Source organism: Globicephala melas, chromosome 20, assembly GCF_963455315.2.
Source record: "Globicephala melas chromosome 20, mGloMel1.2, whole genome shotgun sequence".
Classification (NCBI taxonomy): Eukaryota; Metazoa; Chordata; class Mammalia; order Artiodactyla; family Delphinidae; genus Globicephala; species Globicephala melas.
In genome coordinates, this window is record NC_083333.1 from 9,947,581 (window position 1) to 9,970,284 (window position 22,704).

The window sequence follows — 22,704 nt, forward strand, 5'->3', positions numbered from 1 at the left end:
TCCTCAGCAGTCTTGAGGCTGGACGCTTTTACTGAGTGTGACAGTCTCTGGAGGGCAGAGAATTTCTTCCGCTTCGTTCTCTGCCACGGCCCCCGTAGCTAGAAAAATGCCTGCCCCATACCACGGGCTCAGAAATGCCCGCTGGTCATGACCCAACATAGTCCATTTCTTTATGAAAAACACGTCTTGATTCCTGCATGTGTGAGGACCCTCAGAAAGTATCCAGCAGCTTATTTTGCAGGTGGAGAAACTGAGGGCCAGAGATGAGAAGGGACACGTCCAAAGTCACAACAGTGAGTTGATGACAGGTCCAGGGCTGGGATGAAGTGTGTGGCCAGCATTTTCTCCACCAGTCCACTTACAATCTGTGGCTCTGTTTGCATGCCAACATTTTCCTTCTGTGTCACCAATTTTTTTTTTCTCTACTCTTTGGTGGCATGATGGGATCCCCCCCCCCGCCCCTTTTTAAACCTCCACCCACGCTCTGTTCTTCTGAATGTCTTACGAGGCCCCTGGTTTGCCTGCCTCCTGGCTGACAGGCTCAGCTATCCCAGCCCCCAGCTGGGGCTGCCCGTGGGTCTCACCTCCCCAGCCTGCATTAGGAAGGAAGGACGGAGACCTACGTTCTGCAGAGCTGGTTGCCCAGGGCGGGCTGCGACCACAACCAGACTGCCAGCTCCTTGATGAGTTAGGAGAGAGACACCCAGAGACAGAGGCAGAGGGATCTCTCTCCAGGTGGTTACAGGTAAGCAGTATAACTGGGGACCAGTTGGCAGCCTGTTGCCCCCCTTGTGGCCTGAGAAGTAGGGAAGCAAGTTGGTGAGGGAGAGAGGCATGAGACAGATGTATAGAGAGGAGAGAGAGGGGGAGAAAGGAGTAGGAAGATAAGAGGGAGAGGAAGAGGGAGCAAAAAGGAGGAAGAAGAGAGAATTTTTAAGATCTGATTCCCCGTGTGCAACACCCATGCACCCTAATAATAAGTCAGACCTTCTGCAGAAGCTGTCAAAACGCCTTAACTAGGCCCTCCTAAAGGAAGAGTTGGATGGGATCAGCCGGCAGACAAATGCCCAGTTCACTGAGGTCTGCTGCAGAGTGACCTTGAGTCCGAGGCACAGGCTTCCCTTCCCCTCTGGGCGCAGGCAGGAAGGGGTGAGGGTAGCCCTGTCCAATAGGAAGATAGTACCGGTCACGAAGGTAGCTTAGGATTTTCTAGTAGCCATCTTAAAAAAAATGAAAAAGGAAATAGGTAGCGTTAATTTGAACCCAGTCTGTCAAGGATGTTATCATATTGCCATTCATGAGACACTTTGCACTCTGATTCTCACACTAAGTCTTTGAAGTATAGTTGATGCGTCCAGCACGTCCCAGTTCAGACCAGCTGAACTCCAGGTGCTCAGTCATCACAGGGCATAGTGGCTACTGTATTGACAGTGAATATACACCCCCTCCTGTTCTGACCCTGGACACCGTAAATTCATTTTACCCATTCTTGAGCTTCATAGAAACATGACCCAACAGTATATTCTCCCCTGCGTTCTCTCACTGCAACAGTGCACAGCCCAGTGCCTTCATCTAGAGGCGTGTTCCGGGAGGTTTTGGCCGGGGGCACCGATGGTAGTTTCGGTGGGGGCTGGGAGGGCTCTATGACAGGCTGAGGGGCTGCCACTTACAGTTGTGCAGGTTGTGCATTGCACAATTCCAGGGGGCCCCTGTTTTCCTCACTGTCATCTTGGCTATGTGCAGTTATTGGAGATCCCCAGTAGATGGCAGGAAAATGTCTTAAGGAAAGTATAGCTTTTCTTAATCTGCACAGTTGCCTTCTTGGCTAGGGCCAGGCTGCATGTTTCAGCTAAATTGGCCTGTGAATGTTAGTTTCTGAGGGCAGGGCCTGAGCATGTCCCCAGCTGGTACTATGGGCAGTAGCAGTTGGCCAGAGCCAAGCTAGGAGGGGCAGCCGATGCCTGGGACCCTGGGCTTTCTTCTCCAACCAGCACAATCTCATCCTTGAAGGGTGTGGTGTGTGTGGGGTGCATAGCCAGGGCTTGGTGGTTAAGACAGGAGGAGGGGTGGTGGCCTCTGAGTTGATCGCCTCTGCAGACTGGCTCCTATTAGATCATTCAAGACATCCCCCCCACCCCCCCACCCCCCGCAGGAAGCTCTGGAAGGATTTCCAACCTCCATGCCCCAGATCCGAGTCTGTCTTGCTGGGGTTCTGATCTGAGGGTTAAGGGTGAGTCTCATTTTCCCACCGCACTGCAGGCGTCCTGCTCTATCTCAGGACTCAGGCGCGGCCCCCGCCTCTTGTACAGTGTGTGAGCCGACATCGATTTTCTCCAGGTCTCCCTGTGGCGCCGCAGAACCTCTCTGTCTTTTCCGGTCTGTCCCCACCTCTGCTGCCTGCGCTCCGCCCCAGAAGCTGATCTGTATGGACGTGGCTCCCTCTGGCTTCAGTTGGGTTCTTGGCAACTTCTTCTCCAGAGGAGAGTGAGGTCAGGGTTTTGTTTCCTCTGCTTTCTGCGGGGATCTCCTGGCCTGGCTGATTAAAGGTCACACCTTCTTCAGGGCAGCCCTCTGCACTCATCCCCCACTGTATTTATTAGTCGCCACGGCCTCTGCACCCATCCCCCACTGTATTAGTCGCCCACGGCTGCTGTAGGAAATCGCCACACATCTGGTGGCTTAAAACGACACAAATCTTACAGTTCTCGAGGTCAGAAGTCTGAAATGAGTCTCAGGGAACTAAAGGCAAGGTGTCAGCAGGGTTGTGTTCCTTCCGGAAGCTCTGGGGGCAGAATTCCTTCCTTCCGTCTTCCAGCTTCTCTGCCTGCCTGCCTTCCTTGGCTCGTGGCTCCACAGCCCTCCATCCCTGCTTCCATCATCACATCTTCTCCGATTCTCTTCTCTCTCTTATAAGGACCTTTGTGATTACACTGGGCCCACCCCAATCACTCTGGATAATCTCCCCACCTCAAGATCACATTTGCAAAGTCCCCTTTTTCCGTGTAGGGTAACTCATTCCCAGGCTTTGGGATTTATTAGGACCTGGACATCTTTGGGGGACTGTTATTCTGCTGACCATACTTTGTGTCAGAGTTCTGGTCACCACACCCTCCCCTGCTTCCTAGAGTACTAATGGGGCGTGGCTCTTCCCGGTCTGGGGCACTGCACTGTTACACGTGGTTTCACTGTATCCTGCCCTCGCTTTTATAAAGTCCCCTTTCAAAACTTTCCTCAGATTACCCAAAGCGACGGTGCTATTGGACCCCTGCTATTCAGATTCCTGCTGAAGCTTGGCTGTTACACCTACCCAGTTAATGTAGTCTTTCCAACAATCTTTGAGGTGGATTTTCCACTCTCCCCCTTCCTCCCCAAAGGCCCATTTTATCTTTGAGGAATTTGGGGGCTGGAGGGGGGTTATGTGACTTGTCCAAAGTTGCATGGGTAGGTCACGGCAGAGCTGGGATTTGAACTGGAACTAACTCTGACCCCAGAGCAGACCTCTCCCTCCTGCTGTCACTGACTCTTATAGCCTGGACTGGAATTTTTCCATCCATTAGGCATTCACTCTCTGACTGCTGACATGGTAGTGATTTTCATTAAATACAAGTGACTGTTCCTCGGTGGTCCTCTTGGCTGTCCCCTTGCATGGGAACATTGGGACATTGCTGCTCTCAGTTTGGTAGTCCAAGTAAAGCTGACCATGACTACTGTCCACTTGCCGTAATGATTCCCTGGGGTCCTTCAGAGATCATCTCAGTGACACCCGTCCCGCTATCTCCAGGGCCACATCAGAGGTCAGCATAGAATGACGGTTAAGAGCAAGGGCTCTGGAATTGGACAGGCTTGGATTCCTAACCCGGTGTGACCATTTACCAGCTGTGTGATGTTGTGCAAGTTACTTAACCTCTCTGAGCCGTAGTTTCCTCACATGTACAATGGAGGTGATGATTGTGGCTACCTTATACGGTAGTTGGGAGGCCTGAATTTGTTAATGAGCATTCTGAATTACTTAGAAATGTACTCATTGGCCAGGACAGTGAGTGACCATGTCGGCTGCTTTTATTATTACGATCACTCTGCATGCTGTCACCTCAGGGTCACCCCTACACGCACCTGCGGCCGCACCCTAGCAGTCCCAGCCTCACGTTTGCCCTCAGAAAGCCCTTTGTTCAGGTGCCCTCTGTATTTTGGCAGGACCCCCACTGCCTGGCTCTAGGTGAGAGTGAATTTTCACAGCCATCCTGTAGCCCTGACAGCTCCTGCCAGTGTGGTAGTGAGGGATACCCGGCCTCGGGGAGACTGCTGCATGTTTTGTGCCAACGTGAATGGTGCAGCCTTTCACGGACATCCCTTTTTTGTAATAAATATTGCAGACGGCCAACACTGAATCTTCAGTTCTTTCACAGCTACTTTTCAGGACCCCTTTGGGGAATTCTTCGGAAGAAGAGTGACACCAATCTCAAAACTTTGTATTCATCCTGCTGACTGCTTTGCATGTGTCTCTTAGAAATGCCTTTTCCTTTCCTGGGACTTTGCATCTCTAGCTGGCCCCTCACGGCTGCCCTGTCAGCTCCTGGGGCTGGCATCAGAAGGCCTCATCTCCGTCCGGGGCTTGTAAATGGCCCTGAGTTCAGATGTGAGGAAGGAACATTCTTTGGCCCACCGGGAGGGGAAGCTTGGCAATGGGGTAGCGGCAGCAGAGAGGCTTCCTCTGATTCAGTGAAGCCATCAGCTGTCTCTCCAAATGCTCCTTCCCCTCTGTGCCTTGTTTTGGTTAATTTAAGAACAGCTGCCCTCAGTGGGAACCGATTTCTGGCGGTGTGCAGAAGCCAGCTTCCCAGGAAGGCTGCTGGCGCGGGATCGGCAGGTTACCTGGGGATTTAGAGCCGGGGATCATCAGAGTGCCACTTCACTGCTTTCTTCCCTTCGTGAGGAGCCCCCATCATTCAGGATGAGTAACTTGGTTATTCCTGGGGAGAGTTAGAAGCGGCTTGAGAGCCTAGAACTATGATAGAAGGAGTCTTGTGACAGACCAGATGGGTGGTCACCAAAGCCTTTTCCTTCTATCCCTGGACACACGACTGGCCTGCTTCCCGGTTCCGCCTGCAGTTAGATGGGTCCATACACCTGAGCTCTGGCCAGCGGAATGGGGGTGGAGGTGATGCACACTGCTTCTGAGCTTGGCACCTAAAACCCTTGCATGATCGCCTTCCTATCTGCCGAATGATGGTGCCCAAGTGTCACTGAAGCCGCATGCTTTGTGGACCATGTAACCAGGATGCTTCTCCTCACTTGCCGTCTCTTTGCCTTTTCCTCACATCCTTCCTTTCTCTTTCTTTATCCTTGGCCTTCCGCTTCTCAGTTGCCTTCTGTAAAGTATTTTACCCATTAGGTATGAGATTCCTGACTTTCAAACTATTCAGTACTGACACTTTCTGGGGAATCCATCTATCCCTACCCACACTGCCAAGAATGGGATCAGCAAAGCCAGTAAAATTCCAAATGGAGGACCCATTCTCCTAGGATGGAGATGAAGTTATGGGAGAGCTGATAACACTGCCTCTAGCTGCCAATCCAGATGGTTCCTCAATATTGTGAAAAATTAATTCCTGGTTATCTTTGAAATAAAGAAACAGAAAGCACAGATACTTAATATCTCTCAGTAAATTCCATTGTGTTCTGAGCACAAGAGTTCAAGTCACTAGCAAGGAAGGATGACTATGTCTTCATCTCCAAGTCCACATTTTATGGGGCTTGTCGTTGTAGCCCACCACAAGGCAAGTAAAATTCCACGGTCATAATCAGATTTGTCAGTAAGGATTTCTTCCCGCTAAAACTGAGATGGTTCTGTGAGTAAATCTCAAACAGGGGAATGCATCTAATTAGAATTATAATGATACTGCCCAACTTGCACTGTAGTATTCCAACCAATTTTATTCTTTTTTATTTTATTTATTTATTTATTTATTATTTTTTGGCTGCGTTGGGTCTTCGTTGCTACACGCAGGCTGTCTCTAGTTGCAGTGAGTGGGGTCTACTCTTTGTTGCGGTGCATGGGCTTCTCATTGCTGTGGCTTCTCTTGTTGCAGAGAATGAGCTCTAGGCATGCGGGCTTCAGTAGTTGTGGTGTGAGGGCTCGGTAGTTGTGGGTAGCGGGCTCTAGAGTGTAGGCTCAATAGTGGTGGCGCACAGGCTTAGTTACTCTGTGGCATCTTCCTGGACCAGGGCTCGAACCCGTGTCCCCTGCACTGGCAGGCGGATTCTCAACCACTGCGCCACCAGGGAAGCCCTATTCTTTTTTAAATTGCCAATTTAAAAATACTTCCATTCGAAAGATACGCAAAGATTAGCTCTCAATTTTCAATTTTGGCTTCAATCTTACTTTAATGCAGCATCTTTCATAAGTGGGTTGTTTTTTTGTTTTTTTTTTTTTTGCTGCAACCTTCAGCTGCTGCATTAAAATCTTCTCAGGAAAGAAACACCCACCCTGGTTTTGAGTAAAGAAAAAGTGAAATTACTAAATAAAACACAAACTATCTAAAGAGACACGTGAAGCTGGAAGACAGATCTGAAGGAATTGAGTTATCTGTCGCTTGTTCATTATAGCTGTGGGCTTACTGAGTCACAGCCTCCTGTCTTCCAAGGGAAAAAAGAATCATCCAACAAATGGTTTAAAATAATAAAACCTGAAACCACACATCATCCTTTCATCTTCATGAGAGTCCAGTTCATAATAACGTTTTGTATCAGATAGTTCTGAAGTCCCCCTCCCCCCATTGTTTGTTGGCTGAAGCATTGAAAAAAGCACCAAATTACCAGCTGTGGGGGTGGGGGGGGGCGGAAACTGTGCTGCTTTCAGGAATGAACTTCCTGGCAATCACGCCTACTCAAACCTTCATTCCAGTTTAATTACTTAAGCTACGTGTCCAATAGTGATATCAGGTTATTGAACAAACACAGCATCTTGACACGGATGCTGAAAGCTGCCTTTGTTGAGTGATTACTGGGCATACGCAGTCCCATTTCCAGAAATGTGCCGTTCATTCAGTTGGAGCTCTCCTGCCCTTCCTTCCCCAGGCTCTGGCCAGACAAGCGTCTGAACAGGGCTGCTGTGGGGAGGGAGAATGGCACTCCTTTTAGGGCAATTCCCAGACTACTCTGGACCAGGGATATCTTTTATGATCAAGTCTGAATTTCTAGATTTCAGACGTTATCTTTGTCCTATTAGGAATCCGAGGCTTAAGCGCTTGTAGATCCCACTTGCCAGCTCTTTCTTTACTTCTTCCAGCTTCCCAACACAGTTAAATCACAATTTTGGCTAAGTCAGTGCTTTGTGTTTGTATTATTATGACTGTATAAATGTTTTCACTGCCAAGCCAGAGGTATGACCCGATGATGCTTCCTTTCACGTCCTTGATTGGCTTTTTGCTTTCATTGTATTTCGTTGAATCTCATCTGGTCCCCATGGCTTTGACCATCAGGAATATACTGATGACTGTCACATTCCTGTCCCTAGCCCAGACCTCTACCTTGAACTTCAGACCTCTATATCCAGTCACTTTCTCAACATCTCCACTTGGACGTCCAATAAACTCTCAACCTTAATGTGTCTAAAACACAACCTCTTATCTTTCCTCCTCCGCTCCCTTCCCCCTACATTCACCTGTATTCTCCCCTGTCCTGGTGAGCAGACACTCCATCCTTCCAATAGCTCAGGCTAAGAACTTTGGACCCCTTCTGATGCTCCTCTGTCTCTCATACTCCACATCCAATCTCAGCAAATTCTGTCACCTGTACCTGCAAAATACACGCAGAATCTGTTTCTCACCACCTCTGTCTGCCAGCGTCCTGTCCGAGCCACCTTTAGCTCCTCCCAGTCAGATTCTTACAGTATGGCCCGTAATTGGTCTCTCTGCTTCCACCGTTGTTCTCGGACAATCTATTTCAACACAGCGTTTGGAGTGATTCTTTTAAAAGATAAGATGTTCCCATTGTCCCTTTGGATCCACTCTGGCCCTCGTCTAGTTCTCTCCATGCCCTCGGAGGTTGACCACAGGGGCCAAATCAAGAGGATCCCTTGCTTTCTGGCTTGTGCTTGGGTTTGGCCAGTGGGAGGCCTTGGCAGGAGATCAAATGGTAGGAAAAGAGTGAGGTCAGGGGGTTGGTTGTGTCGTGGCTGAAGGTGGCATGTCCTATCATGAAGCCCTCTCTGCAGTTATTCTCTCCAGATGCTGGTGACTGTTTCCTCCCCTTCAGGTCCAGAGATAGGCCTCTCACTGTTACCAGCCCTGGGTACCACTCTCTCTCTACCTCTTGATTTCCCTTAACCCTGCCCACACTTTTATAAATGGGTGCTCTCATCACAGGCTGCTGCATGGTTCCAGTGAGAGGACCATGTGTTTCTAGCTGAGGCCCCACTGATCAGCCTCCTTCACCCCATCCTTCTAGTGCCCACTCATCATTCTGATCTCAGCCCAAATGTCACTCCCTTTAGGAAGCTTCACCTGAACAGTGTAATGTTTTACTCATTCCTAGAGCCCTCTTTTCATCCTTCGGGGTACTTTTTGATAGTTTAATCATCTGCTGTCTTCTTTTTTGCTAAACTCTGGTTCCATCTTCAGGGATGGGTCTAGTGCCCATCCTCTTATCCCCAGACCCTAGCAGAGGGTCTTTGGGGACCCAGGAAACATTGCTTCAATGATGGAGCGAATGAATGACTGAAAAGACCCTCTCCTCCAAGAGGCCTTCCAGGGTCTTCCAGGAGAGCAGCCTCTCTTCTCTCTCAGCATCAGTGGCAATGGCCCATGCCACTCTTGCAGCGTTTGTCTCTTTTAGTTAATTAATTAAATTTATTTATTTATTTTTGGCTGTGTTGGGTCTTTGTCGCTGCGCACTGGCTTTCTCTAGTTGTGGCGAGCGGGGGCCGCTCTTCGTTGCGGTGCGTGGGCTTCTCGTTGCAACGGATCCTCTTGTTGTGGAGCACGGGCTCTAGGCGCGTGGGCTTCAGTAGTTGCGGCATGCGGGCTTCAGTAGTTGTGACTCATGGGCCCTAGAGCACAGGCCCAGTAGTTGTGGTGCACGGGCTTAATTGCTCCACGGCATGTGGGATCTTCGCGGACCAGGGCTCGAACCCGTGTCCCCTGCACTGGCAGGCGGATTCTTAAGCACTGCGCCACAAGGGAAGCCCGCATTTGTCTCTTTTTACCTTGCTCTCTGTGGTTTGTGGCCATGCCTGCCAGCTCTCCCCACCCTGATCTCTCTCTGGATGACCTAGGTCTCAACCCTTTTGAATCTCCAGCACCTCGAGCAGTGCCCGGCACATAGTAGGTACACAATAAACAGCTGAGAGGTAAATCAATGATGGAATGCCTGAGTTTGGGAACAGACCTTGTTTATCTGTGGCTCAACACCAGATGCCCCGGGGTGGCTTATTTAATTGTCATTTTCTTTGTGAATTCATTATTGTTTTATTTCAGTGTTGTTTTTTTCCCCAAAAATCTGCTTCTCCCTGGGCCTGCAGAGATTGCTTTGAACCAGGCCAATCAAATGCTGGCCGGCTGTGTGAGGAGGGAACACAGGGCCAGGGGAGAAGGAAGCTGGAGATAGGCAAAGGTGGAGCCCTGGAAACCACAGACCAAACCCCAAAGAATGCAACAGTCACGACACCACAGCCAGAGAGACGGCTGAGCCCGCAGCCCCAGGACCGTGTTCCTCTCTCAGGAGGCGCCTGGGGCTCAGAGACAGCAGCTTGGCAGTGCAAGTGGGGCTGGTGCCTTCTACCCCAGCTGTCCCTGAGTCCTCACTTTCTCAGCCCTGCCTACCCCTACCAGGCAACTGTCTCCAAATCCAGCTGATTCCTTCCTTCCGGGGCACAGTGGGGGCAAAGGCATGGTCTCTGGGGTCAGATGGGTCTGAGTTTCAGTCTTGGCTTTGCTACTTCTAGCTGTGTGACCTTGGCCTTCATCTCCCCAAGCCATAGTCTCCGTATCCGCAAAGTAGGAATGATAATAATGCTCATTGCAGACCGTTGTGAGGACTTAGAGGGGGTCACAAATAAGGAGTGATGAGCACAGTGTGTAATGTTGGCTTTGATTAAAATTGATGCTGTTGTCGACTGTTGTTTTCATACTTGTTTCAATAGCCTGAGCCCAGGCCTTTGGCTGCTAAGAGGGTGCCCAATAAAGGGCACCATGTCCAGCCAGTGGTGGAATGAGCTCCCCATCACTGGAGGTAATCAAGAAGCTACCAGATGACTTTTTTTTTTTAGATGTTGGGGGTAGGAGTTTATTAATTAATTAATTTATTTTTACTGTGTTGGTTCTTCGTTTCTGTGCGAGGGCTTTCTCTAGTTGTGGCAGGCGGGGGCCACTCTTCATCACAGTGCGCGGGCCTCTCACTATCACGGCCTCTCTTGTTGCGGAGCACAGGCTCCAGACGTGCAGGCTCAGTAGTTGTGGCTCACGGGCCTAGTTGCTCCGTGGCATGTGGGATCCTCCCAGACCAGGGCTTGAACCCGTGTCCCCTGCATTAGCAGGCAGATTCTCAACCGCTGCGCCACCAGGGAAGCCCCAACCAGATGACTTTTGTTGGGCTTTATGCCCTGGATGGGAGTAGTGAGGGCCAGGGTGGTTGGCCTGGAGGGTCCCCAGTCAGTTACTGAGGAGAGGTTTTCATTCTGTTAAACAGTGAGCTGGGGACTCCATGTGTTAGCGTGATGCCTGGCAATTAAAATCGGAAGAGTAATCTGAAGAGAGTTTCAGCTCCGTTGTTTGCCCTTTTAATCTGGTCTGTTGCCATGGGAACAGCAAGTGATTGCAATCACCACTGTTTGTATTGTGAGCTCGCTCCCATCAATATGGCTTTTGAAAAATAAGAAATACAAATCCTGACTTCGGCATGCCACTCATTACTATTCAGAGCAAACCCCTGAGAAGTTCTGTCAAAAGCTTCCTTCCCGGTGCACAGGCTCTGGTTTGGAAATTCCCAGCAGCCCAGCTCCCGGCCTGCTTCCTTTCTGCCCCTCTCAGCCAGGTGGATCTGCAGAGGATGTGTGCAGAGGACCGTCAGCCGCTGCCCAGAGGAGTCTGGGTGAAGATTTGCCACCTGGCTTCCCTTACTGCTGCCTGTGGCACTCCATTCCAAGCTCATTATTATTATGTCAATGGCTCATAATCACCTTGCTTACCACTTTCTGAAGATGAAGAGAGAGATGTTGTCCAAGGTCAGAGTCCTTGCAGAGTGATGGGTGGGGAAGAACAGGTCGCTTGCATCTGCATCTGAGAGGTTTATGACATGTCCCGGCTTATGGGTGCCTGCAGGGAGTCAGCTGCACCCAACCCGCCTTGGGTGCAAATCCCCCAAATCTCTTTGGCCGGATGCTCAAATCCAGAGGCTGCCTGGAGGGACATCACCCTAGCCTCCTTCAAGTGAACCCCCGATGCCTTCGTCTCCCCCTGATGCTTACAGAATGGGTTATTGGGAGATTGTGAAAATGTTGGCCTAATGCCTGGAGATAATTGATTATAGCATTTTTCTTTGAGTAGGGAGACTCCGGAGAATGTCTGATCCCACCCTGTGGTAACAACTGAGAATAAACTCCGAGTGAGGAATTGACTTGCCAGAGGTCACGTAATAAGAGAGGGTCTCCCAGCTCCTGTCTCTTGGTTCTGTGTAAATCTAATCTCGTTTGCGGGGCGTGCACCCAGGGTACTTTATTTCATAACCTTTACAAAATTAAAACTACTTTGTATTTGAAATACATACATACTTTAGATCACTTTGCTTAGGTAAGATGCAAGTTGGAATAACATATAAAAAAAAATAAGTTTAATTCTAGAAATTGGTACTTTGTTGATATTATGTTCTCAACCCAGAGCCACAGGCTAGGGGAAGGGATAGACCCTCACTGATTTCAAAATCAGCCTTGACCTCCGGGCCTGGTTCTGGGAATCTTCTAGCTGTGTGACCTTGGGGGATCCACTTCACCTCTTGGGCCCTCTGTATCCTTTTCTGTAAAATGGGGAGAATGGAGCTGGCCTTGTCGACCTCACAGTATTTATGAGGCGTCCCATGAGTTCATGGCTGTGGATGCATTTTATCAGGTGTAAAGAATTGTATTGAATTGTGGCTGTTATTTTGTTTATTTTTTTACAATTAATTTTTTTAAACATCTTTATTGGAGTATAATTGCTTTACAATGGTGTGTTAGTTTCTGCTTTATAACAAAGTGAATCAGCTATACATATACATACATCCCCTATGGCTGTTATTGTTACAGATTCTTAGAGTTAGGTCTCCTGGTTTCACTAGGACTAGAATTTCTTTTCTAGGCCAAATGTCTACGTGGTGAATCTAAGTTTTTACTCTTTTTGTTTGGATGAAAATTACTCCCCTTTGATATTTTGACATTGCATTAATCTAAGATTCTCTGGTGTAGATGATAAGCCAATCAAGCATATTCAAGTTACCCACCCACCTCCAAACCTCCAGGGTCTAACTCTACAGATGATCTGGGTGTTCATTCATTCATTCATTCAACACGTCCTATGTGCCAGGCCCTGTGCTGAGCTCCAGGAGTCAATGGTAAATACAGTGGTCCCTGCTTTGTGAAGCTTCCATCAATTCTCTGCCTTTCCCATCAGCTCCCTGGTAGGACCACGGTTTTCAGCCTGGTATTTGAGGTACCTTGTTTTTTTTTTAATGACCTGGCATTTCTTCCGGCTTTTTTTTTAAATTAATTTATTTTATTTATATTTATTTTTGGCTGTGTTGAGCCTTCATTGCTATGCCTGGTCTTTCTCTGGTTGCAGCGAGCGGGGCCTACTCTTCGTTGCGGCGTGTGGGCTTCTCATTGAGGTGGCTTCTCCTGTTGCGGAGCATGGGCTCCAGGTGAGCGGGCTTCAGTAGTTGTGGCACATGGGCTCAGTAGTTGTGGCTCTCAGGCTCTAGAGCGCAGGCTCAGTAGTTGTGGTGCACGGGCTTAGTTGCTCCGCAGCATGTGGGACCTTCCCAGATCAGGGCTCAAACCCGTGTCCCCTGCATTGGCAGGAGGATTCTTAACCACTGCCCCACCAGGGAAGCCCTGGGGTACATTTTAGAAAGCCTCAGAAAGAGACGTGAAGTCTTATCTTAAAAACAACTGCATTTTCAGTTTAAACTAGACTCTGATCCTTCTAGGGCTGGAGCCATGTCTTGTGGACCCCTCTGTGTCCCCAGATGGAGCACAGAGCCTGCCACATAGTAGAGGCTGGGTATTAGTAGAATGTAACTAAATTCCCAGAGATGGCTGGCTAGCCAGCTGCCGAAGACCCATGCATGCTTTCCATCCCGCGGTGTAGCATTGTTGCTGGGAAGTGATTGCCCAGCCAGGGACTACATTTCCATCTAGGTAGGGACACATGGATGTACGTGAAAGTGATGTGTGACATTTCTGGCTGAAGGAGCTTAGGAAGTAGGTATTCCTTTATCAGCCCCTTATCCCCTTTGCCAGTTGGAAGTAGGAGTCAAACTATAGCCCATGGGCCAAATCTGGCCTGCTGCGTGTTCTTGTAAATAAAGTTTTATTGAAATTTGCTACTTGTTTTTGTAAATAAAGTTTTATTAGAACACAGCCATGCCCATTCGTTTAATATCATCAATGCCCACTTTCTCCCTACAGTGGCAGAGTTCAGTAGTTGTGACAGATGTGGTCTGGCCCACAAAGCCTAAAATATTTACACTCTGGCCCTTTACAGAAAAAGTTTGCAGAGCCTTGCCCTGGAGGATGGTGTGGACACAAGATGGAGAGAACCAGCGTCTCTGAATCCTTAAGGGGAGGAAATTTGTTTGCCAGCCAGGAACACCCACTCACCCTGGACTCTTAGGTGAGTGAGAGGTGATCTTTCATTGTGTCAAGATCTTAAATTTCTGATGTTTATCCAGCAGGAGCTAGCATTATTCTAATTGATCCGCAGGCCATATCAGAAGTGTGCTGGGTGGGCGACTGCTTCCAGACTTCTTGATGAATTTGTATTTGAATCTGTTCAGAATTGATTTCCCAAGGTCACTGACGCAGCCACAGAGTGGCAAGGGACAGAGACAAAACTAACTTGCCTCAGCTGTTGTGGGGAGGGTCGTTGAAAGGATACCCACGCGCACAGGAGAGACAGGGATCATACAGCAACCCAGGGACGAGACGGGCAGAAGGGGGAGGCCTCCTGGGACCTGGAACTGAACCCAGGACAGTGTGCGAGGTGGGTGACAACATGGGCTGTGGATTGAGATGGCCCGGGTTTGAACCCTGCTCCTGCCACTTACTGGCTGGGTGACCTTGGCAAGTTCCTTCGTGTCTCTAAGCCTGTATCCCCCTCTCTTAAATGGGAGTAGTAACAGACCTAACTTCTGGAGTTGTTATGAGGAATAAATGACTTCTGCTGCTAAGGAGCTTGGCATGGTTAGGGTGCTAGTGCTGGGGGTGGGCCCTAGGTGCGCAGAGGGGACGCGGAGTCTGGAGCAGGGGGGACCACTGCCCAGCCGGTGGTGCAACTGCTCCTCCAGTGGCCCGAGGCAGATCCATGCTTCACTCCCTCCTGTTCGTCACCCGCCCTTATCTAATCACGTTGTGTCCTGTCCATTTTACCTCCAAAATATCTCTCAGATCTGTCCATTTCTCTCTGCCGCCTCCATCACCTCCACCTGGTCGCAGCTGCTCTCTCTTCCTGTCTGGACGCTTGGTAAACCCTCCTGCCTGTCTTCACGACATCCCATGGCCTCCCTCAGATCTCTTCTCTTGACAAAAGCCAGAGTGAGGTCTCTTCTAGGTACAGACCTGTTCATGTTATTGCCATCTTAAGGCAGACAAAGCTGCTTCCCGATGGCCGCCGGCTCCGCCGTCCTCTGTCTCCATCCTCCTGATGCCTGAATTCCCTCAGTTCTGTGGGATTGCTGTGACCCCCTCCCCCGCCTTCCTCCAGGGTCCCTGCACACCCTGCTCCTTCCACTGACAGCACGCAAAAAAAAAAAAAAAAAAAAAAAAAAGGCACTGGAAAATGAGGAGGGCGGACAGGATAATCTCGGGACTGCAGCTCTGACACTCCAGGTATATTGGGTGGAGCGGGGAAGGGCGTGAAGTTGCTCTGAGCGTCCTGGGAGGAGGGTGTTATAAAAGTACCATCCTTGCTGGAGGCAGGAGGGTCTGCTGGCTTGGCCCCGTACCTTCCTCTCTGCTAAATCTCAGGGTCACACCAGCCGAGGAGACAGCCAGGGAGACAGTTTGTTGTCAAAATGACCAAGTTCACTTCGGGCGTATTGCAGAAAAAAAAGCTATTTCCTAGTGTCTAAATCTCATTAAAAAAGCAATTTTGCGATCAATTACAATGCAATTTAGCCACTAACTGTTTAATTATATTAAAAAAAAAGACAAAGAAGCAGCAGAAGCGAGTTTGTTCTTCCTGTCCTTATATTTATGAGCCGGGCTGAAAGAGCTTGTCTTTGGAGGGCTTTGGTGTAGAATAAGTGGCCATCTTGGCCCAATTACCTTACAAGTTAAACTTTCCAAGTCAATATATTATATTCACCCGAGGAGGTTGTATCGTTTGGAGTATACGGGAGCGGGAGAGGTTCATTTTTCTCCGAGAGCTCGGACCTTTCTTATTCTGGCACACGCTATAAAAATTGTATCATTCTAGGCGGCTTTTATTAAAGGAACATTATTTCTGTAAATTATTTTTTAATGCTGTGGAAGAGTTTGCCCTCTGGAGTCATCTCAGTTGAGGAATTGGGGGAGGAAATAGAGATTTGAGTCTACAGAGGGCTGGGGGACATCAAGGCCGGGGAGGGAGATACAGAGAAGGCTGGACGTGGGCAGGTCTGCTGTCCCCATAGGGAAAGAGCTTGGAGGGAGGACATGGCATCTGGGCCACATGGGGCGGGGACCATGGGTGCTGCACCCACGTGCTCCTTATCCTGAGGGAGAGAGGACGGGCTCCCCTCAGGGGCGTCTGTTGCTGGTGAAGGGCAGTATGGAATCCAAGGCAGAGACGCTGGCCCCCCTGCTAAGTCCCTTCCCATCGCCTTGTCCTCAGGCCTGTTCTCACTCAGGGATCCCCGGATCCTCTTCTGTGCTCTCTGGTCTATGTCCAACTCCCCTCTTCTCCTGGTGGACGCTCTCCAGCCCATGCCCTGCGGCCACTAGCACCGTACACTCTGTCCTTCTGGCCTGGTGGGCTCCCTTCTTGCCATGGGAGGGGTATTGGCTACAGAGGGCCCGAATACCTGGGTCTTTGGAAATATTCAAGGGAGGTTTACTTTTGCTTTCCTTCTGCCTGTTGAGGGTCCTTTTTGGTATCAAGAGGCAGAATGGTTATGGCAGGCGTGTTGGCTGCAGAAGATAAATCACTAACGTTGATATTTTTGTCTTTAAAAATGTCTGCATTAATGTTGCATGTGGGCTGGAAGATGCATTAAAGCCATGGAGGGAAATGATGCATTTCAGCCCCTGGAACATCAGTGGTGTGGTTAGAGCCTGATGCTTGCAAAGCTTTGGCCGTGGGTTATGTTCATAGAAATCTTTAAGCTTCACAGCAAGAAATTCTGTTCCTTGTCCTCAGGCTGAGTCTCACCTGTAGCTCATGTGAGCCCTGATTCTGGCTACAGGCTGAGGACTGATCCCAGCCCTGGGCTGAGCTCTGACCCCAATTCCAGACTGAGCTCTGGCCCCAGCCCAAGACTGAGGTCTGAACACTAGTCCCAGAATGAGCTTGGATCTTTGCGTGGTCAGTGCTGTGAGCCGGCCATAGCCAAGCCCAGCCCCTCCATTGTCACAAGCACATGCCAACATCACAGGGAAGCCCGTTGGGACGTGACTTTCATCCAGGTCCTGCACCCAGGAGGCTCGGAGCCTCCCACAAGTGGAGGAAAGATGACTGAAGCTCTTCCAAATCATAAGTGCTGTTGCTCAAACATGTGGAGGGAGGCCTGGGGACGATGAAGAAAGTGAGCATTTTACCCAAACACCAGCTGGACCCACCATCTGCTCAGCAACTGTCCCTTTGAAGATGCCACAGCTTCCTCTCACCTCCCCCACTGCTGTGGACCTAATGTGTATCCCCCACCCCAAGTTCATATGTTGAAATTCTCATCCTCAGTGTGATGGTATTTGGAGGTGGGACCTTTGGGAGGTGATTAGAGTTAGATGAGGTCATGAGGGTGGGGCCCTCAGGATGGGATTAGTTCCCTTCTAAAAAGAGGAGAAGACACAGAGCTCTCTCTCTCTTCACCACATGAGGACACAGCAAGCAGACAGCCATCTGCAAACCAGAAAGAAGGCTCTCACCAGACCCTTAACCTGCAGGGACCTGGATCTGGGACTACCCAGCCTCCAGAACTGGGAGAAATCAATGTTTGTTGTTTCAGCCACTGGTATCTATGGCACCTTATTGCAGCAGCCCTAACAGACTAAGACCCCTCCCCCACCCCTTCTTGGCTACAGGCTCTTCATTTGGCTTAGATCATCAGGCACTGCCTCTGGGAAGCCATAAAAAAGTGACGACAACGATGATGATGATGATGGTGAAGGCCAGTACTTACTATGTGCTGGGCACTGGGTTACATGTTTTGCCCGTGTGATTTCATAGAACCCTTACAAACAACTCTGTAGGCTCCATCTCCTTGTCTGTTTGACAGAGGGGTTCCGTGACTTACGGGGGCCCAGGAAAGATGCAAACTTAGGCCTTTCTGATTTCATGGAGGATGATTTAACCCCCATGCTGCTTCCCAAGAACGGCTTTAAGCAGAGAAATGAAGTGGTCATATCTACACTTTAGGAAGATCATCTGGGCTGCGGGCACCCATGTGGGGTGGATTTGAGAGGGAGAGCGTGGAGGCCTGGAGGCTGCCCCAGAGTCCTGCCCTCCGTAGACGCAGCAGTGAATCCTCCACAGGGAGAAGCCAAGGAGCCAGTCACCCCCCTGCCACCCCACCACCTGCTGGTCTGAACTCATCCCAGGACACGGCAGCTTCACGAGTAAAGGCTCTGAGACCCAAGAGGTGGCCAGAGCCTCCACACCCTTCCCAGCCAATGTGCATCGCCGGTCAGCTTGGCCAGCCTTGACCACTCTGTTTTCTACTTTATCTAATTCCCAGTCAGCCTGGTTCTGGGCCATTGCTGCCCAGACAGAACACATAATTATGTATTGATTTCCTTCCAAAGATGCACGGCCTTGAGTTAACACGGCACTTTTATGGCCCTACATAAACACAACCTGAGGAGCAAGAGGGTTCGATTTGGGGGGGAAATCAGAGGATCCTGACTCTGAGGTGGGGAGGGGAGGGCCTGTCACGACACAGGAGTGAGAACAGCCACCACAGGACTTTGGAGGAGGGAGCGGGCTGGCCTCTGGGGGGATGCAGATGCTACTGGAGGCTGGGTGGGTGGGGGGTTGGCCATGGAGGGGAAACAAAACCCTGCTGTCAACCTTGATCATTGGTAAAGGAGTACAGATTCTGTGTGTCAATTTGTCCATCTATGTACCTCTCCCCCATCAGTACAGTTTTCCACGAATTCCCCCCGGTGATTAAGTTTCATGGTGCTCTGCCAGATGGCATATTCTCCCACTTTCCTGGTCCTCCAGGGACTGTCGGAAATACAGGCCAAGCACTCTTACCTCAAAATTACATTAAGGAGTTTAATTAACAGAAATGACTCCATAACCCATAGATCACACTCTCAACGCGTGTGCCACATGCAGACACACGGAAGCTCTTGGCTGGCTCCCTTTGCCTCTGGGGACTCGCCCACTGCTATCAAATCAAGCTGTGATCTTCTCTCATGCCTCAAGAAAAACTTTGGCAGTGTGTGGGCACAGCCTTAAACGCAAAATCTCGAGGTATCCCCCTCCGCCAGAATCCATGCCCAGAGGCACTGAAGTTGTTCCTCTTTATTTTTAAAAAAATATGTATTTATTTATGTGGCTGTGCTGGGTCTTAGTTGCAGCACGCGGCATCTTTTTTTTTTTTTTTTTTCACGCGGCATCTTTGTTGCAGCATGCGAACGCTTAGTTGTGACGTGCAGGATCTAGTTCTCAGACCAGGGATCGAACCCGGGCCCTCTGCATTGGGAGCACGGGGTCTTAACCACTGGACCACCAGGGAAGTCCCTGTTCCTCTTTAAAGTTCAACAGAAGTAAGTCCGTAGGGTCAGCTTCAGATGTTGGAGCAGGGCAGACGACGGCCGGTCTGCCGCCTTCCTGTGCTCAGGATGGAGGCTACGAGCCAGACGGGTATGGTGGGCTGCTTGGCCTGCCCTCCCCCAAAGGGGCTGCATCACTGGGTCTTTCCTGATTCTGATGTGGGTGGGGAAGCACGGAGCTACTTACTTCATGATCTGCTGGGAGCTGTACCTGCTTTGATCACACCCTCTTGGGCACCTCTTCTGTTTTCTTCCTTTTCTCTCCAGAGCCTCACTGGTAGTCCTCTTGGGCATTGCTTTGCCTCTGACAGTGCACCAGGAGACTTCCACAGTGTGCATTTCTGGTCCATAGCCCTGTTTTAATAGTCCCCAGTCTGATGGTTTTCAACCAGCAGTACCACTCCCCAGGGACACCTCAAACTCTAGAGTGCGGTTTTGGTTGGACCAAAGATGAAGGAGGTACCTAGTTATCCTGTAATGTTCTCAACAAATTGTCTCTTGTCCTGTTGGACTTTGAATGTCCTGTAGACATTCCTGTAGGGGCCAAACTTGTTCACATGTATCTGAACCTAGAACATAAGTACTTCTTTGCATGGCTTTTAATCTACACCGAATAGTCCAGGAATGCAACTGTGGTGTAAATCAGGGGAATTTTGTTTTGTTCTGAACATTACCAACAGTTGTTCACCATTTTGGAAATCATCAGTGATGGTAATGATGCTCATGATATCTGAGTCACCAATATAATACTCCTGTGCGCCTCTGCATGTGTAGATCTGCATAGAAATATTAGAAGCTGATTACTTCATTATGTCTTCTAGGGCAATTATGCCCAACTTTTACATACTGAAATATACATTGTTTTATCATAATTTATTTCCCTCTCGTACCTCCCTTATACTATGGTTACTGAATTATTTTGAGTTTTAAAAAATTTGAGGTTGGTTCTATTTTCTGTGCTTTCATTCTAAGGATAGTAAAGGGTGCTATGGTAGACTGTTTATGGCCACAAAACTCCTGCATCCAAGTATGTATGTCCCTTTGCAATGAGACTCTTGCTTTGATCAACAGACTATGTAGAAGGGATACTATATGACTTTCAAGGCTAGACCTTAAGTTGCTTTGCAGTTTCTGGTGTCAGCCTCTTGGAATACCATCCTGAGACCACTAGGCCACGAAGCTGGTGTAGCCTACAGGAGGATGGAGGTGAACTGAGGTGTCCTAGCTGACAGCCAGTCCAATTGCCAGACGTGTGAGTAAAGCCATCATGGAAAAAAAATTCAGAACCCAGAGTCTCTACAACATATTGTATGCGATGACCGGTAGACACTTAAAATTTGCTAGACACAGAGAAACATAAAACATGATCAATAGTGAAAAGAAAAACAGTCAATAGAAATGGACCTCAGAATGACCCAGATGTTGGAAGTAGCTGACAGGTCTTTAAAAAAGAAGCTATTAAAATATACAAAGACTCGATCATAATGATGAGCAGATGGGAGAAAGAAGATAAAAGTAAGAATGAAATGGAAATTCCAGAATTGGGAACTAAAATATCTGAAACGAAAAATTTATTAATGGACTTAATAGCAAATTGGAGATGCCAGAAGAAAGGGTGAGTGAAACTGAAGATAGATCAAAAGAAATGACCCAATCTGAAGCATAGAGAAAAAAAATTAACTGAAGTAACATTGAACATGGTCTCCTTGGCCTGTGAGACAATATTGGGTGGCCTATTTCATGTGTGATTGGAGTCCTAGAAGGAGGAGAAAGAGAAGATCGGGCAGAAAATAACATATGGGAAAAACAATGTAGATTTCCACAAATTTTATGAAAACATAAACTTACAGATCGAGGAAACTCAGCTAACCCCACAGCTGGATAAATACAAAGAAAACTGCTACCTAGGCATGTTATCATCCAACTACTGAGAACCAAAGAAAGGGAAAAAACTTGAAATCAGAGACAAAAACTACTTTACATCCTGGGGAACAATGATACAAATGAGAACAAACTTCTCATCAAAAACAATGGGAATCATATGACGATGGAATGCATCTTTAAAGTCAACTGAAAATTCTATATCCAGTGAAAACTATCCTTTTCAAAAACATGAAGGCAATAGAAAGTCATTTTCAGCTAAACCAAAGATGAGCAGACCTGCATTTCACAAAATGCTAGAGGAGGTTTTTCAAATGTAGGGAAACGGCACCATATGGAAACTCAGATATAAAAGAAAGGATGAAAAGCACTGATAATGGTGAAGTGTCAGTAAATATAAAAAAACAACATTTTCCCTTCTTTTGTTGTTTTTGTTTGCTTGTTTGTTTTTTGCGGTACGCGGGCCTCTCACTGTTGTGGCCTCTCCCGTTGCGGAGCACAGGCTCTGGACGCGCAGGCTCAGCGGCCATGGCTCATGGGCCCAGCCACTCTGCGGCATGCGGGATCCTCCCGGACCGGGGCACAAACCCGTGTCCCCTGCATCGGCAGGCGGACTCTCAACCACTGCGCCACCAGGGAAGCCCTCTTTTGTTGTTTTTAAAAGACAAATGACTGCTTCAAGGAAAAAGTATAGCATTGTATCATAGGGTTTGTAATGTATGAAAATGGAAAAAAATGACAACCGCGCAAAAGATGGGGTGGGCAAATGTAATTTTATTGTTGTAAGGTGCTTACGTTACAAAGATACTTTGGGTACCCCAGGTTTGCCGGTGTCCCAGTCTGAGTGATGGGCACCAGCACAGGGCAGGCAGCCCCATCTGTGGAGGGAGAGGGAAGACAGGGCAGGGGGCCAGGAGGCCCCTATAGCAGATGTTCTGCCTGGGACCGAGGTGGTCCTTGGGCTTAGGGTAGACCTTTGGGGTCACTAGGACTAAAAGACTCAGGGCAGGAGCCACATGGCCACAGAGAACAGCTAAAGCTCTTGAACTTTTGGAGCTGAAGGGAAACTTTGAGATGAAAATCTCGTCCCCTCCTTACATCCTACAGATGAAGAAACTGAGGCCAGCAATGGTGAACCACCGGGAATGGCGAAGGATTGGCTAGTTAGTAACTGTATTCACGATTTGAGCCCATGTGTTCAGGTCCTGAGCTCTGCTCTCTTCCCCATGCCTACCTCCCATGCCCTGGGAGGGCTGACTCCCTGGCCAGCCACTTCAGAATCATCTGTGGATCCTCGCAGGAGAGACTGCAGGTCTGTGAATCTCTAATTACCCCAGAGAGCAAATAATGTACCATTTACTGGAGGAAAGCGTTTCCCAGGACTCCTGATACAACGAAGATCCAGGCACGAAGCCTTTATCTTGTTTCCATCAGCATAACCTCCGTGGAACATGAAATCGGACTTCTCCCCGGCACCTTATCTAATAGGATCGGTCCTTTCGGTGGGTGCGGGAAGCCGCAGTGCGCACACTCAGCGTGGCTGGGAGGATGCTGTGACTGTGGCTGCAGCTCAGCTAGCTGCCAGTCCCGCCGGAAGAGGAGAAGCGTTGCTGTTCAGGAGGGGAAAATCCTCCAGGTCCATTTCACTCTGAGGCAGG

At 49.0% G+C, this 22,704-nt stretch overlaps 1 long non-coding RNA gene across 3 annotated transcripts in view; it reads left to right on the forward strand.

Moving 5' to 3' along the window:
* Positions 1–500: 500 nt before the first annotated feature.
* Positions 501–22,704, forward strand: part of LOC132594197 (uncharacterized) — a 199,095-nt gene continuing 176,891 nt past the window's right edge. For 2 of the 3 annotated variants that reach the window (XR_009560403.1, XR_009560404.1), the window contains exons 1-2: positions 501–745; positions 13,734–13,862. This is a non-coding gene — a long non-coding RNA (uncharacterized lncRNA). Of the gene's footprint in view, positions 746–12,793; positions 12,889–13,733; positions 13,863–22,704 lie in introns of those variants that run through there. The other variant, XR_009560405.1, reaches the window with a different exon arrangement.